The sequence below is a fragment of the Procambarus clarkii genome, chromosome 3 (assembly GCF_040958095.1).
Source record: "Procambarus clarkii isolate CNS0578487 chromosome 3, FALCON_Pclarkii_2.0, whole genome shotgun sequence".
NCBI classification, from domain to species: Eukaryota; Metazoa; Arthropoda; class Malacostraca; order Decapoda; family Cambaridae; genus Procambarus; species Procambarus clarkii.
Genome location: NC_091152.1, coordinates 26,304,449 through 26,321,262, shown reverse-complemented (window position 1 = coordinate 26,321,262; position 16,814 = coordinate 26,304,449).

Here is a 16,814-nt window from a genome sequence, read left to right as displayed (position 1 = left end):
ATAGTGACTGTTGTCCACCATAGAGCAGATAGTGACTGTTGTCCACCATAGAGCATGGTAGAGCAGAGTGACTGTTGTCCACCATAGAGCATGGTAGAGCAGAGTGACTGTTTTCAACCATAGAGCATGGTAGAGCAGAGAGTGACTGTTGTCCTGTCATAGAGCATGGTAGAGCAGAGTGCCTGTTGTCCAATATAGAGCATGGTAGAGCAGATAGTGACTGTTGTCCACCATAGAGCATGTTAGGGCAGAGTGACTGTTGTCCACCATAGAGCATGGTAGAGCAGGGAGTAACTGTTGTCCTGTCATAGAGAATGGTAGAGCAGATAGTGACTGTTGTCCTCCATAGAGCATGGTAGAGCAGAGAGTAACTGTTGTCCTGTCATAGAGCATGGTAGAGCAGATAATGACTGTTGTCCACCATAGAGCATGGTAGAGCAGATAGTGACTGTTGTCCACCATAGAGCAAGGTAGAGCAGATAGTGACTGTTGTCCACCATAGAGCATGGTAGAGCAGAGTGACTGTTGTCCACCATAGAGCATGGTAGAGCAGAGTGACTGTTGTCCACCATAGAGCATGGTAGAGCAGAGTGACTGTTGTCCACCATAGAGCATGGCAGAGCAGATAGTGACTGTTGTCCTGTCATAGAGCATGGTAGAGCAGATAGTGACTGTTGTCCTCCATAGAGCATGGTATAGCAGTGACTGTTGTCCACCATAGAGCATGGCAGAGCAGAGTGACTGTTGTCCACCATAGAGCATGGTAGAGCAGTGACTGTTGTCCTCCATAGAGCATGGTAGAGCAGAGTGACTGTTGTCCACCATAGAGCATGGTAGAGCAGTGACTGTTGTCCTCCATAGAGCATGGTAGAGCAGAGTGACTGTTGTCCACCAAAGAGCATGGTAGAGCAGATAGTGACTGTTGTCCTCCATAGAGCATGGTAGAGCAGATAGTGACTGTTGTCCACCATAGAGCATGGTAGAGCAGAGTGCCTGTTGTCCACCACAGAGCATGGTAGAGCAGATAGTGACTGTTGTCCACCATAGAGCATGGTAGAGCAGAGAGTGACTGTTGTCCACCATAGAGCATGGTAGAGCAGAGTGCCTGTTGTCAACCATAGAGCATGGTAGAGCAGATAGTGACTGTTGTCAACCATAGAGCATGGTAGAGCAGATAGTGACTGTTGTCCACCATAGAGCATGGTAGAGCAGATAGTGACTGTTGTCCACCATAGAGCATGGTAGAGCAGAGTGACTGTTGTCCACCATAGAGCATGGTAGAGCAGGGAGTAACTGTTGTCCTGTCATAGAGCATGGTAGAGCAGATAGTGACTGTTGTCCTCCATAGAGCATGGTAGAGCAGAGAGTAACTGTTGTCCTGTCATAGAGCATGGTAGAGCAGAGAGTGACTGTTGTCCACCAAAGAGCATGGTAGAGCAGATAGTGACTGTTGTCCACCATAGAGCATGGTAGAGCAGATAGTGACTGTTGTCCACCATAGAGCATGGTGAAGCAGATAGTGACTGTTGTCCTCCATAGAGCATGGTAGAGCAGATAGTGACTGTTGTCCACCATAGAGCAAGGAAGAGCAGATAGTGACTGTTGTCCACCATAGAGCATGATAGAGCAGAGTGACTGTTGTCCACCATAGAGCATGGTAGAGCAGATAGTGACTGTTGTCCACCATAGAGCATGGCAGAGCAGATAGTGACTGTTGTCCACCATAGAGCATGGTAGAGCAGAGTGACTGTTGTCCTCCATAGAGCATGGTAGAGCAGATAGTGACTGTTTTCCACCATAGAGCATGGTAGAGCAGAGTTACTGTTGTCCTCTATAGAACATGGTAGAGCAGAGTGACTGTTGTCCACCATAGAGCATGGTAGAGCAGATAGTGACTGTTTTCCTCCATAGCGCATGGTAGAGCAGATAGTGACTCTTGTCCTCCATAGAGCAGATAGTGACTGTTGTCCTCCATAGAGCATGGTAGAGCAGAGTGCCTGTTGTCCACCATAGAGCATGGTAGAGCAGATAGTGACTGTTGTCCACCATAGAGCATGGTAGAGCAGATAGTGACTGTTCTCCACCATAGAGCATGGTAGAGCAGAGTGCCTGTTGTCCACCATAGAGCATGGTAGAGCAGATAGTTACTGTTGTCCACCATAGAGCATGGTAGAACAGAGTGACTGTTGTCCACCATAGAGCATGGTAGAGCAGATAGTGACTGTTGTCCACCATAGAGCATGGTAGAGCAGATAGTGACTGTTGTCCACCATAGAGCAAGGTAGAGCAGAGTGACTGTTGTCCACCATAGAGCATGGTAGAGCAGACAGTGACTGTTGTCCACCATAGAGCATGGTAGAGCAGATAGTGACTGTTGTCCACCATTGAGCATGGTAGAGCAGACAGTGACTGTTGTCCACCAAAGAGCATGGTAGAGCAGACAGTGACTGTTGTCCACCATAGAGCATGGTAGAGCAGAGTGACTGTTGTCCACCATAGAGCATGGTAGAGCAGAGTGACTGTTGTCCACCATAGAGCATGGTAGAGCAGAGAGTGACTGTTGTCCTGTCATAGAGCATGGTAGAGCAGAGTGCCTGTTGTCCAATATAGAGCATGGTAGAGCAGATAGTGACTGTTGTCCTGTCATAGAGCATGGTAGAGCAGATAGTGACTGTTGTCCTCCATAGAGCATGGTAGAGCAGAGAGTAACTGTTGTCCTGTCATAGAGCATGGTAGAGCAGATAGTGACTGTTGTCCACCATAGAGCATGGTAAAGCAGATAGTGACTGTTGTCCTCCATAGCGCATGGTAGAGCAGATAGTGACTGTTGTCCACCATAGAGCATGGTAGAGCAGTGACTGTTTTCCTCCATAGAGCAGTGTAGAGCAGAGTGACTGTTGTCCACCATAGAGCATGGTAGAGCAGAGAGTAACTGTTGTCCTCCATAGAGCATGGTAGAGCAGTGACTGTTGTCCTCCATAGAGCATGGTAGAGCAGATAGTGACTGTTGTCCACCATAGAGCAAGGAAGAGCAGATAGTGACTGTTGTCCACCATAGAGCATGATAGAGCAGAGTGACTGTTGTCCACCATAGAGCATGGTAGAGCAGAGTGACTGTTGTCCTCCATAGAGCATGGTAGAGCAGATAGTGACTGTTTTCCACCATAGAGCATGGTAGAGCAGAGTTACTGTTGTCCTCTATAGAACATGGTAGAGCAGAGTGACTGTTGTCCACCATAGAGCATGGTAGAGCAGATAGTGACTGTTTTCCTCCATAGCGCATGGTAGAGCAGATAGTGACTGTTGTCCTCCATAGAGCAGATAGTGACTGTTGTCCTCCATAGAGCATGGTAGAGCAGAGTGCCTGTTGTCCACCATAGAGCATGGTAGAGCAGATAGTGACTGTTGTCCACCATAGAGCATGGTAGAGCAGATAGTGACTGTTCTCCACCATAGAGCATGGTAGAGCAGAGTGCCTGTTGTCCACCATAGAGCATGGTAGAGCAGATAGTTACTGTTGTCCACCATAGAGCATTGTAGAACAGAGTGACTGTTGTCCGCCATAGAGCATGGTAGAGCAGATAGTGACTGTTGACCACCAAAGAGCATGGTAGAGCAGATAGTGACTGTTGTCCACCATAGAACATGGTGGAGCAGATAGTGACTGTTGTCCACCATAGAACATGGTAGAGCAGATAGTGACTGTGGTCCTCCATAGAGCATGGTAGTGCCTATAGTGACTGTTGTCCTCCATAGAGCATGGTAGAGCAGATAGTGACTGTTGTCTACCATAGAGCATGGTAGAACAGATAGTGACTGTTGTCCACCATAGAGCATGGTAGAGCAGATAGTGACTGTTGTCCACCATAGAGCATGGTAGAGCAGATAGTGACTGTTGTCCACCATAGAGCAAGGTAGAGCAGAGTGACTGTTGTCCACCATAGAGCATGGTAGAGCAGACAGTGACTGTTGTCCACCATAGAGCATGGTAGAGCAGATAGTGACTGTTGTCCACCATAGAGCATGGTAGAGCAGACAGTGACTGTTGTCCACCAAAGAGCATGGTAGAGCAGACAGTGACTGTTGTCCACCATAGAGCATGGTAGAGCAGAGTGACTGTTGTCCTCCATAGAGCATGGTAGAGCAGAGTGACTGTTGTCCACCATAGAGCATGGTAGAGCAGAGAGTGACTGTTGTCCTGTCATAGAGCATGGTAGAGCAGAGTGCCTGTTGTCCAATATAGAGCATGGTAGAGCAGATAGTGACTGTTGTCCACCATAGAGCATGTTAGAGCAGAGTGACTGTTGTCCACCATAGAGCATGGTAGAGCAGGGAGTAACTGTTGTCCTGTCATAGAGCATGGTAGAGCAGATAGTGACTGTTGTCCTCCATAGAGCATGGTAGAGCAGAGAGTAACTGTTGTCCTGTCATAGAGCATGGTAGAGCAGATAGTGACTGTTGTCCACCATAGAGCATGGTAAAGCAGATAGTGACTGTTGTCCTCCATAGCGCATGGTAGAGCAGATAGTGACTGTTGTCCACCATAGAGCATGGTAGAGCAGTGACTGTTGTCCTCCATAGAGCAGTGTAGAGCAGAGTGACTGTTGTCCACCGAAGAGCATGGTAGAGCAGAGAGTAACTGTTGTCCTCCATAGAGCATGGTAGAGCAGTGACTGTTGTCCACCATAGAGCATGGCAGAGCAGATAGTGACTGTTGTCCTCCATAGAGCATGGTAGAGCAGAGTGACTGTTGTCCACCATAGAGCATGGTAGAGCAGAGTGACTGTTGTCCACCATAGAGCATGGTAGAGCAGAGTGACTGTTGTCCACCATAGAGCATGGTAGAGCAGAGTGACTGTTGTCCACCATAGAGCATGGCAGAGCAGATAGTGATTGTTGTCCTGTCATAGAGCATGGTAGGGCAGATAGTGACTGTTGTCCTCCATAGAGCATGGTAGAGCAGTGACTGTTGTCCACCATAGAGCATTTCAGAGCAGAGTGACTGTTGTCCACCATAGAGCATGTTAGAGCAGAGTGACTGTTGTCCACCAAAGAGCATGGTAGAGCAGATAGTGACTGTTGTCCTCCATAGAGCATGGTAGAGCAGATAGTGACTGTTGTCCACCATAGAGCATGGTAGAGCAGAGTGCCTGTTGTCCACCATAGAGCATGGTAGAGCAGATAGTGACTGTTGTCCACCATAGAGCATGGAAGAGCAGATAGTGACTGTTGTCCACCATAGAGCATGGTAGAGCAGAGTGCCTGTTGTCCACCATAGAGCATGGTAGAGCAGATAGTGACTGTTGTCCACCATAGAGCATGGTAGAGCAGATAGTGACTGTTGTCCACCATAGAGCATGGTAGAGCAGATAGTGACTGTTGTCCACCATAGAGCATGGTAGAGCAGAGTGACTGTTGTCCACCATAGAGCATGGTAGAGCAGGGAGTAACTGTTATCCTGTCATAGAGGATGGTAGAGCAGATAGTGACTGTTGTCCTCCATAGAGCATGGTAGAGCAGAGAGTAACTGTTGTCCTGTCATAGAGCATGGTAGAGCAGATAGTGACTGTTGTCCACCATAGAGCATGGTAGAGCAGATAGTGACTGTTGTCCACCATAGAGCATGGTAGAGCAGATAGTGACTGTTGTCCACCATAGAGCATGGTAGAGCAGATAGTGACTGTTGTCCACCATAGAGCATGGTAGAGCAGATAGTGACTGTTGTCCACCATAGAGCATGGTAGAGCAGATAGTGACTGTTGTCCTCCATAGAGCATGGTAGATCAGATAGCGACTGTTGTCCACCATAGAGCATGGTAGAGCAGATAGTGACTGTTGTCTACCATAGAGCATGGTAGAACAGATAGTGACTGTTGTCCACCATAGCGCATGGTAGAGCAAATAGTGACTGTTGTCCTCCATAGAGTATGGTAGAGCAGAGTGACTGTTGTCCACCATAGAGCATGGTAGAGCAGATAGTGACTGTTGTCCTCCATAGAACATGGTAGAGCAGAGTGACTGTTGTCCACCATAGAGCATGGTAGAGCAGATAGTGACTGTTGTCCTCCATAGCGCATGGTAGAGCAGAATGACTGTTGTCCACCATAGAGCATGGTAGAGCAGATAGTGACTGTTGTCCACCATAGAGCATGGTAGAGCAGATAGTGAGAGTGGTCCTCCATAGAGCATGGTAGAGCAGAGTGACTGTTGTCCACCAAAGAGCATGGTAGAGCAGATAGTGACTGTTGTCCACCATAGAGCAGATAGTGACTGTTGTCCTCCATAGAGCATGGTAGAGCAGAGAGTAACTGTTGTCCTGTCATAGAGCATGGTAGAGCAGATAGTGACTGTTGTCCACCATAGAGCATGGTAGAGCAGATAGCGACTGTTGTCCACCATAGCGCATGGTAGAGCAGATAATGACTGTTGTCCACCATAGAGCATGGTAGAGCAGATAGTGACTGTTGTCCACCATAGAGCATGGTAGAGCAGATAGTGACTGTGGTCCTCCATAGAGCATGGTAGAGCAGAGTGACTGTTGTACACCAAAGAGCATGGTAGAGCAGATAGTGACTGTTGTCCACCATAGAGCAGATAGTGACTGTTGTCCACCATAGAGCATGGTAGAGCAGAGTGACTGTTGTCCACCATAGAGCATGGTAGAGCAGAGTGACTGTTGTCAACCATAGAGCATGGTAGAGCAGAGAGTGACTGTTGTCCTGTCATAGAGCATGGTAGAGCAGAGTGCCTGTTGTCCAATATAGAGCATGGTAGAGCAGATAGTGACTGTTGTCCACCATAGAGCATGTTAGAGCAGAGTGACTGTTGTCCACCATAGAGCATGGTAAAGCAGGGAGTAACTGTTGTCCTGTCATAGAGAATGGTAGAGCAGATAGTGACTGTTGTCCTCCATAGAGCATGGTAGAGCAGAGAGTAACTGTTGTCCTGTCATAGAGCATGGTAGAGCAGATAGTGACTGTTGTCCACCATAGAGCATGGTAGAGCAGATAGTGACTGTTGTCCACCATAGAGCAAGGTAGAGCAGATAGTGACTGTTGTCCACCATAGAGCATGGTAGAGCAGAGTGACTGTTGTCCACCATAGAGCATGGTAGAGCAGAGTGACTGTTGTCCACCATAGAGCATGGTAGAGCAGAGTGACTGTTGTCCACCATAGAGCATGGCAGAGCAGATAGTGACTGTTGTCCTGTCATAGAGCATGGTAGAGCAGATAGTGACTGTTGTCCTCCATAGAGCATGGTAGAGCAGTGACTGTTGTCCACCATAGAGCATGGCAGAGCAGAGTGACTGTTGTCCACCATAGAGCATGGTAGAGCAGTGACTGTTGTCCTCCATAGAGCATGGTAGAGCAGAGTGACTGTTGTCCACCATAGAGCATGGTAGAGCAGTGACTGTTGTCCTCCATAGAGCATGGTAGAGCAGCGTGACTGTTGTCCACCAAAGAGCATGGTAGAGCAGATAGTGACTGTTGTCCTCCATAGAGCATGGTAGAGCAGATAGTGACTGTTGTCCACCATAGAGCATGGTAGAGCAGAGTGCCTGTTGTCCACCATAGAGCATGGTAGAGCAGATAGTGACTGTTGTCCACCATAGAGCATGGTAGAGCAGAGAGTGACTGTTGTCCACCATAGAGCATGGTAGAGCAGAGTGCCTGTTGTCGACCATAGAGCATGGTAGAGCAGATAGTGACTGTTGTCCACCATAGAGCATGGTAGAGCAGAGAGTGACTGTTGTCCTCCATAGAGCATTGTAGAGCAGATAGTGACTGTTGTCCACCATAGAGCATGGTAGAGCAGATAGTGACTGTTGTCCTCCATAGAGCATGGTAGAGCAGAGAGTAACTGTTGTCCTGTCATAGAGCATGGTAGAGCAGATAGTGACTGTTGTCCACCATAGAGCATGGTAGAGCAGATAGTGACTGTTGTCCACCATAGAGCATGGTAGAGCAGATACTGACTGTTGTCCACCATAGAGCATGGTAGAGCAGATAGTGACTGTTGTCCACCATAGAGCATGGTAGAGCAGATGGTGACTGTTTTCCACCATAGAGCAAGGAAGAGCAGATAGTGACTGTTGTCCACCATAGAGCATGGTAGAGCAGATAGTGACTGTTGTCCACCATAGAGCATGGTAGAGCAGATAGTGACTGTTGTCCACCATAGAGCATGGTAGAGCAGATAGTGACTGTTGTCTACCATAGAGCATGGTAGAACAGATAGTGACTGTTGTCCACCATAGCGCATGGTAGAGCAAATAGTGACTGTTGTCCTCCATAGAGTATGGTAGAGCAGAGTGACTGTTGTCCACCATAGAGCATGGTAGAGCAGATAGTGACTGTTGTCCTCCATAGAACATGGTAGAGCAGAGTGACTGTTGTCCACCATAGAGCATGGTAGAGCAGATAGTGACTGTTGTCCTCCATAGCGCATGGTAGAGCAGAATGACTGTTGTCCACCATAGAGCATGGTAGAGCAGATAGTGACTGTTGTCCACCATAGAGCATGGTAGAGCAGATAGTGAGAGTGGTCCTCCATAGAGCATGGTAGAGCAGAGTGACTGTTTTCCACCAAAGAGCATGGTAGAGCAGATAGTGACTGTTGTCCACCATAGAGCAGATAGTGACTGTTGTCCTCCATAGAGCATGGTAGAGCAGAGAGTAACTGTTGTCCTGTCATAGAGCATGGTAGAGCAGATAGTGACTGTTGTCCACCATAGAGCATGGTAGAGCAGATAGCGACTGTTGTCCACCATAGCGCATGGTAGAGCAGATAATGACTGTTGTCCACCATAGAGCATGGTAGAGCAGATAGTGACTGTTGTCCACCATAGAGCATGGTAGAGCAGATAGTGACTGTGGTCCTCCATAGAGCATGGTAGAGCAGAGTGACTGTTGTACACCAAAGAGCATGGTAGAGCAGATAGTGACTGTTGTCCACCATAGAGCAGATAGTGACTGTTGTCCACCATAGAGCATGGTAGAGCAGAGTGACTGTTGTCCACCATAGAGCATGGTAGAGCAGAGTGACTGTTTTCAACCATAGAGCATGGTAGAGCAGAGAGTGACTGTTGTCCTGTCATAGAGCATGGTAGAGCAGAGTGCCTGTTGTCCAATATAGAGCATGGTAGAGCAGATAGTGACTGTTGTCCACCATAGAGCATGTTAGGGCAGAGTGACTGTTGTCCACCATAGAGCATGGTAGAGCAGGGAGTAACTGTTGTCCTGTCATAGAGAATGGTAGAGCAGATAGTGACTGTTGTCCTCCATAGAGCATGGTAGAGCAGAGAGTAACTGTTGTCCTGTCATAGAGCATGGTAGAGCAGATAGTGACTGTTGTCCACCATAGAGCATGGTAGAGCAGATAGTGACTGTTGTCCACCATAGAGCAAGGTAGAGCAGATAGTGACTGTTGTCCACCATAGAGCATGGTAGAGCAGAGTGACTGTTGTCCACCATAGAGCATGGTAGAGCAGAGTGACTGTTGTCCACCATAGAGCATGGTAGAGCAGAGTGACTGTTGTCCACCATAGAGCATGGCAGAGCAGATAGTGACTGTTGTCCTGTCATAGAGCATGGTAGAGCAGATAGTGACTGTTGTCCTCCATAGAGCATGGTATAGCAGTGACTGTTGTCCACCATAGAGCATGGCAGAGCAGAGTGACTGTTGTCCACCATAGAGCATGGTAGAGCAGAGTGACTGTTGTCCTCCATAGAGCATGGTAGAGCAGAGTGACTGTTGTCCACCATAGAGCATGGTAGAGCAGTGACTGTTGTCCTCCATAGAGCATGGTAGAGCAGAGTGACTGTTGTCCACCAAAGAGCATGGTAGAGCAGATAGTGACTGTTGTCCTCCATAGAGCATGGTAGAGCAGATAGTGACTGTTGTCCACCATAGAGCATGGTAGAGCAGAGTGCCTGTTGTCCACCACAGAGCATGGTAGAGCAGATAGTGACTGTTGTCCACCATAGAGCATGGTAGAGCAGAGAGTGACTGTTGTCCACCATAGAGCATGGTAGAGCAGAGTGCCTGTTGTCAACCATAGAGCATGGTAGAGCAGATAGTGACTGTTGTCAACCATAGAGCATGGTAGAGCAGATAGTGACTGTTGTCCACCATAGAGCATGGTAGAGCAGATAGTGACTGTTGTCCACCATAGAGCATGGTAGAGCAGAGTGACTGTTGTCCACCATAGAGCATGGTAGAGCAGGGAGTAACTGTTGTCCTGTCATAGAGCATGGTAGAGCAGATAGTGACTGTTGTCCTCCATAGAGCATGGTAGAGCAGAGAGTAACTGTTGTCCTGTCATAGAGCATGGTAGAGCAGAGAGTGACTGTTGTCCACCAAAGAGCATGGTAGAGCAGATAGTGACTGTTGTCCACCATAGAGCATGGTAGAGCAGATAGTGACTGTTGTCCACCATAGAGCATGGTGAAGCAGATAGTGACTGTTGTCCTCCATAGAGCATGGTAGAGCAGATAGTGACTGTTGTCCACCATAGAGCAAGGAAGAGCAGATAGTGACTGTTGTCCACCATAGAGCATGATAGAGCAGAGTGACTGTTGTCCACCATAGAGCATGGTAGAGCAGATAGTGACTGTTGTCCACCATAGAGCATGGCAGAGCAGATAGTGACTGTTGTCCACCATAGAGCATGGTAGAGCAGAGTGACTGTTGTCCTCCATAGAGCATGGTAGAGCAGATAGTGACTGTTTTCCACCATAGAGCATGGTAGAGCAGAGTTACTGTTGTCCTCTATAGAACATGGTAGAGCAGAGTGACTGTTGTCCACCATAGAGCATGGTAGAGCAGATAGTGACTGTTTTCCTCCATAGCGCATGGTAGAGCAGATAGTGACTGTTGTCCTCCATAGAGCAGATAGTGACTGTTGTCCTCCATAGAGCATGGTAGAGCAGAGTGCCTGTTGTCCACCATAGAGCATGGTAGAGCAGATAGTGACTGTTGTCCACCATAGAGCATGGTAGAGCAGATAGTGACTGTTCTCCACCATAGAGCATGGTAGAGCAGAGTGCCTGTTGTCCACCATAGAGCATGGTAGAGCAGATAGTTACTGTTGTCCACCATAGAGCATGGTAGAACAGAGTGACTGTTGTCCACCATAGAGCATGGTAGAGCAGATAGTGACTGTTGACCACCATAGAGCATGGTAGAGCAGGGAGTAACTGTTGTCCTGTCATAGAGCATGGTAGAGCAGATAGTGACTGTTGTCCTCCATAGAGCATGGTAGAGCAGAGAGTAACTGTTGTCCTGTCATAGAGCATGGTAGAGCAGATAGTGACTGTTGTCCACCATAGAGCATGGTAAAGCAGATAGTGACTGTTGTCCTCCATAGCGCATGGTAGAGCAGATAGTGACTGTTGTCCACCATAGAGCATGGCAGAGCAGTGACTGTTTTCCTCCATAGAGCAGTGTAGAGCAGAGTGACTGTTGTCCACCATAGAGCATGGTAGAGCAGAGAGTAACTGTTGTCCTCCATAGAGCATGGTAGAGCAGTGACTGTTGTCCTCCATAGAGCATGGTAGAGCAGATAGTGACTGTTGTCCACCATAGAGCAAGGAAGAGCAGATAGTGACTGTTGTCCACCATAGAGCATGATAGAGCAGAGTGACTGTTGTCCACCATAGAGCATGGTAGAGCAGAGTGACTGTTGTCCTCCATAGAGCATGGTAGAGCAGATAGTGACTGTTTTCCACCATAGAGCATGGTAGAGCAGAGTTACTGTTGTCCTCTATAGAACATGGTAGAGCAGAGTGACTGTTGTCCACCATAGAGCATGGTAGAGCAGATAGTGACTGTTTTCCTCCATAGCGCATGGTAGAGCAGATAGTGACTGTTGTCCTCCATAGAGCAGATAGTGACTGTTGTCCTCCATAGAGCATGGTAGAGCAGAGTGCCTGTTGTCCACCATAGAGCATGGTAGAGCAGATAGTGACTGTTGTCCACCATAGAGCATGGTAGAGCAGATAGTGACTGTTCTCCACCATAGAGCATGGTAGAGCAGAGTGCCTGTTGTCCACCATAGAGCATGGTAGAGCAGATAGTTACTGTTGTCCACCATAGAGCATTGTAGAACAGAGTGACTGTTGTCCGCCATAGAGCATGGTAGAGCAGATAGTGACTGTTGACCACCAAAGAGCATGGTAGAGCAGATAGTGACTGTTGTCCACCATAGAACATGGTGGAGCAGATAGTGACTGTTGTCCACCATAGAACATGGTAGAGCAGATAGTGACTGTGGTCCTCCATAGAGCATGGTAGTGCCTATAGTGACTGTTGTCCTCCATAGAGCATGGTAGAGCAGATAGTGACTGTTGTCTACCATAGAGCATGGTAGAACAGATAGTGACTGTTGTCCACCATAGAGCATGGTAGAGCAGATAGTGACTGTTGTCCACCATAGAGCATGGTAGAGCAGATAGTGACTGTTGTCCACCATAGAGCAAGGTAGAGCAGAGTGACTGTTGTCCACCATAGAGCATGGTAGAGCAGACAGTGACTGTTGTCCACCATAGAGCATGGTAGAGCAGATAGTGACTGTTGTCCACCATAGAGCATGGTAGAGCAGACAGTGACTGTTGTCCACCAAAGAGCATGGTAGAGCAGACAGTGACTGTTGTCCACCATAGAGCATGGTAGAGCAGAGTGACTGTTGTCCACCATAGAGCATGGTAGAGCAGAGTGACTGTTGTCCACCATAGAGCATGGTAGAGCAGAGAGTGACTGTTGTCCTGTCATAGAGCATGGTAGAGCAGAGTGCCTGTTGTCCAATATAGAGCATGGTAGAGCAGATAGTGACTGTTGTCCACCATAGAGCATGTTAGAGCAGAGTGACTGTTGTCCACCATAGAGCATGGTAGAGCAGGGAGTAACTGTTGTCCTGTCATAGAGCATGGTAGAGCAGATAGTGACTGTTGTCCTCCATAGAGCATGGTAGAGCAGAGAGTAACTGTTGTCCTGTCATAGAGCATGGTAGAGCAGATAGTGACTGTTGTCCACCATAGAGCATGGTAAAGCAGATAGTGACTGTTGTCCTCCATAGCGCATGGTAGAGCAGATAGTGACTGTTGTCCACCATAGAGCATGGTAGAGCAGTGACTGTTGTCCTCCATAGAGCAGTGTAGAGCAGAGTGACTGTTGTCCACCGAAGAGCATGGTAGAGCAGAGAGTAACTGTTGTCCTCCATAGAGCATGGTAGAGCAGTGACTGTTGTCCACCATAGAGCATGGCAGAGCAGATAGTGACTGTTGTCCTCCATAGAGCATGGTAGAGCAGAGTGACTGTTGTCCACCATAGAGCATGGTAGAGCAGAGTGACTGTTGTCCACCATAGAGCATGGTAGAGCAGAGTGACTGTTGTCCACCATAGAGCATGGTAGAGCAGAGTGACTGTTGTCCACCATAGAGCATGGCAGAGCAGATAGTGATTGTTGTCCTGTCATAGAGCATGGTAGGGCAGATAGTGACTGTTGTCCTCCATAGAGCATGGTAGAGCAGTGACTGTTGTCCACCATAGAGCATTTCAGAGCAGAGTGACTGTTGTCCACCATAGAGCATGTTAGAGCAGAGTGACTGTTGTCCACCAAAGAGCATGGTAGAGCAGATAGTGACTGTTGTCCTCCATAGAGCATGGTAGAGCAGATAGTGACTGTTGTCCTCCATAGAGCAGATAGTGACTGTTGTCCACCATAGAGCATGGTAGAGCAGAGTGCCTGTTGTCCACCATAGAGCATGGTAGAGCAGATAGTGACTGTTGTCCACCATAGAGCATGGAAGAGCAGATAGTGACTGTTGTCCACCATAGAGCATGGTAGAGCAGAGTGCCTGTTGTCCACCATAGAGCATGGTAGAGCAGATAGTGACTGTTGTCCACCATAGAGCATGGTAGAGCAGATAGTGACTGTTGTCCACCATAGAGCATGGTAGAGCAGATAGTGACTGTTGTCCACCATAGAGCATGGTAGAGCAGAGTGACTGTTGTCCACCATAGAGCATGGTAGAGCAGGGAGTAACTGTTATCCTGTCATAGAGGATGGTAGAGCAGATAGTGACTGTTGTCCTCCATAGAGCATGGTAGAGCAGAGAGTAACTGTTGTCCTGTCATAGAGCATGGTAGAGCAGATAGTGACTGTTGTCCACCATAGAGCATGGTAGAGCAGATAGTGACTGTTGTCCACCATAGAGCATGGTAGAGCAGATAGTGACTGTTGTCCACCATAGAGCATGGTAGAGCAGATAGTGACTGTTGTCCACCATAGAGCATGGTAGAGCAGATAGTGACTGTTGTCCACCATAGAGCATGGTAGAGCAGATAGTGACTGTTGTCCTCCATAGAGCATGGTAGATCAGATAGCGACTGTTGTCCACCATAGAGCATGGTAGAGCAGATAGTGACTGTTGTCTACCATAGAGCATGGTAGAACAGATAGTGACTGTTGTCCACCATAGCGCATGGTAGAGCAAATAGTGACTGTTGTCCTCCATAGAGTATGGTAGAGCAGAGTGACTGTTGTCCACCATAGAGCATGGTAGAGCAGATAGTGACTGTTGTCCTCCATAGAACATGGTAGAGCAGAATGACTGTTGTCCACCATAGAGCATGGTAGAGCAGATAGTGACTGTTGTCCACCATAGAGCATGGTAGAGCAGATAGTGAGAGTGGTCCTCCATAGAGCATGGTAGAGCAGAGTGACTGTTGTCCACCAAAGAGCATGGTAGAGCAGATAGTGACTGTTGTCCACCATAGAGCAGATAGTGACTGTTGTCCTCCATAGAGCATGGTAGAGCAGAGAGTAACTGTTGTCCTGTCATAGAGCATGGTAGAGCAGATAGTGACTGTTGTCCACCATAGAGCATGGTAGAGCAGATAGCGACTGTTGTCCACCATAGCGCATGGTAGAGCAGATAATGACTGTTGTCCACCATAGAGCATGGTAGAGCAGATAGTGACTGTTGTCCACCATAGAGCATGGTAGAGCAGATAGTGACTGTGGTCCTCCATAGAGCATGGTAGAGCAGAGTGACTGTTGTACACCAAAGAGCATGGTAGAGCAGATAGTGACTGTTGTCCACCATAGAGCAGATAGTGACTGTTGTCCACCATAGAGCATGGTAGAGCAGAGTGACTGTTGTCCACCATAGAGCATGGTAGAGCAGAGTGACTGTTGTCAACCATAGAGCATGGTAGAGCAGAGAGTGACTGTTGTCCTGTCATAGAGCATGGTAGAGCAGAGTGCCTGTTGTCCAATATAGAGCATGGTAGAGCAGATAGTGACTGTTGTCCACCATAGAGCATGTTAGAGCAGAGTGACTGTTGTCCACCATAGAGCATGGTAGAGCAGGGAGTAACTGTTGTCCTGTCATAGAGAATGGTAGAGCAGATAGTGACTGTTGTCCTCCATAGAGCATGGTAGAGCAGAGAGTAACTGTTGTCCTGTCATAGAGCATGGTAGAGCAGATAGTGACTGTTGTCCACCATAGAGCATGGTAGAGCAGATAGTGACTGTTGTCCACCATAGAGCAAGGTAGAGCAGATAGTGACTGTTGTCCACCATAGAGCATGGTAGAGCAGAGTGACTGTTGTCCACCATAGAGCATGGTAGAGCAGAGTGACTGTTGTCCACCATAGAGCATGGTAGAGCAGAGAGTGACTGTTGTCCTGTCATAGAGCATGGTAGAGCAGAGTGCCTGTTGTCCAATATAGAGCATGGTAGAGCAGATAGTGACTGTTGTCCACCATAGAGCATGTTAGAGCAGAGTGACTGTTGTCCACCATAGAGCATGGTAGAGCAGGGAGTAACTGTTGTCCTGTCATAGAGCATGGTAGAGCAGATAGTGACTGTTGTCCTCCATAGAGCATGGTAGAGCAGAGAGTAACTGTTGTCCTGTCATAGAGCATGGTAGAGCAGATAGTGACTGTTGTCCACCATAGAGCATGGTAAAGCAGATAGTGACTGTTGTCCTCCATAGCGCATGGTAGAGCAGATAGTGACTGTTGTCCACCATAGAGCATGGTAGAGCAGTGACTGTTGTCCTCCATAGAGCAGTGTAGAGCAGAGTGACTGTTGTCCACCGAAGAGCATGGTAGAGCAGAGAGTAACTGTTGTCCTCCATAGAGCATGGTAGAGCAGTGACTGTTGTCCACCATAGAGCATGGCAGAGCAGATAGTGACTGTTGTCCTCCATAGAGCATGGTAGAGCAGAGTGACTGTTGTCCACCATAGAGCATGGTAGAGCAGAGTGACTGTTGTCCACCATAGAGCATGGTAGAGCAGAGTGACTGTTGTCCACCATAGAGCATGGTAGAGCAGAGTGACTGTTGTCCACCATAGAGCATGGCAGAGCAGATAGTGATTGTTGTCCTGTCATAGAGCATGGTAGGGCAGATAGTGACTGTTGTCCTCCATAGAGCATGGTAGAGCAGTGACTGTTGTCCACCATAGAGCATTTCAGAGCAGAGTGACTGTTGTCCACCATAGAGCATGTTAGAGCAGAGTGACTGTTGTCCACCAAAGAGCATGGTAGAGCAGATAGTGACTGTTGTCCTCCATAGAGCATGGTAGAGCAGATAGTGACTGTTGTCCACCATAGAGCATGGTAGAGCAGAGTGCCTGTTGTCCACCATAGAGCATGGTAGAGCAGATAGTGACTGTTGTCCACCATAGAGCATGGAAGAGCAGATAGTGACTGTTGTCCACCATAGAGCATGGTAGAGCAGAGTGCCTGTTGTCCACCATAGAGCATGGTAGAGCAGATAGTGACTGTTGTCCACCATAGAGCAT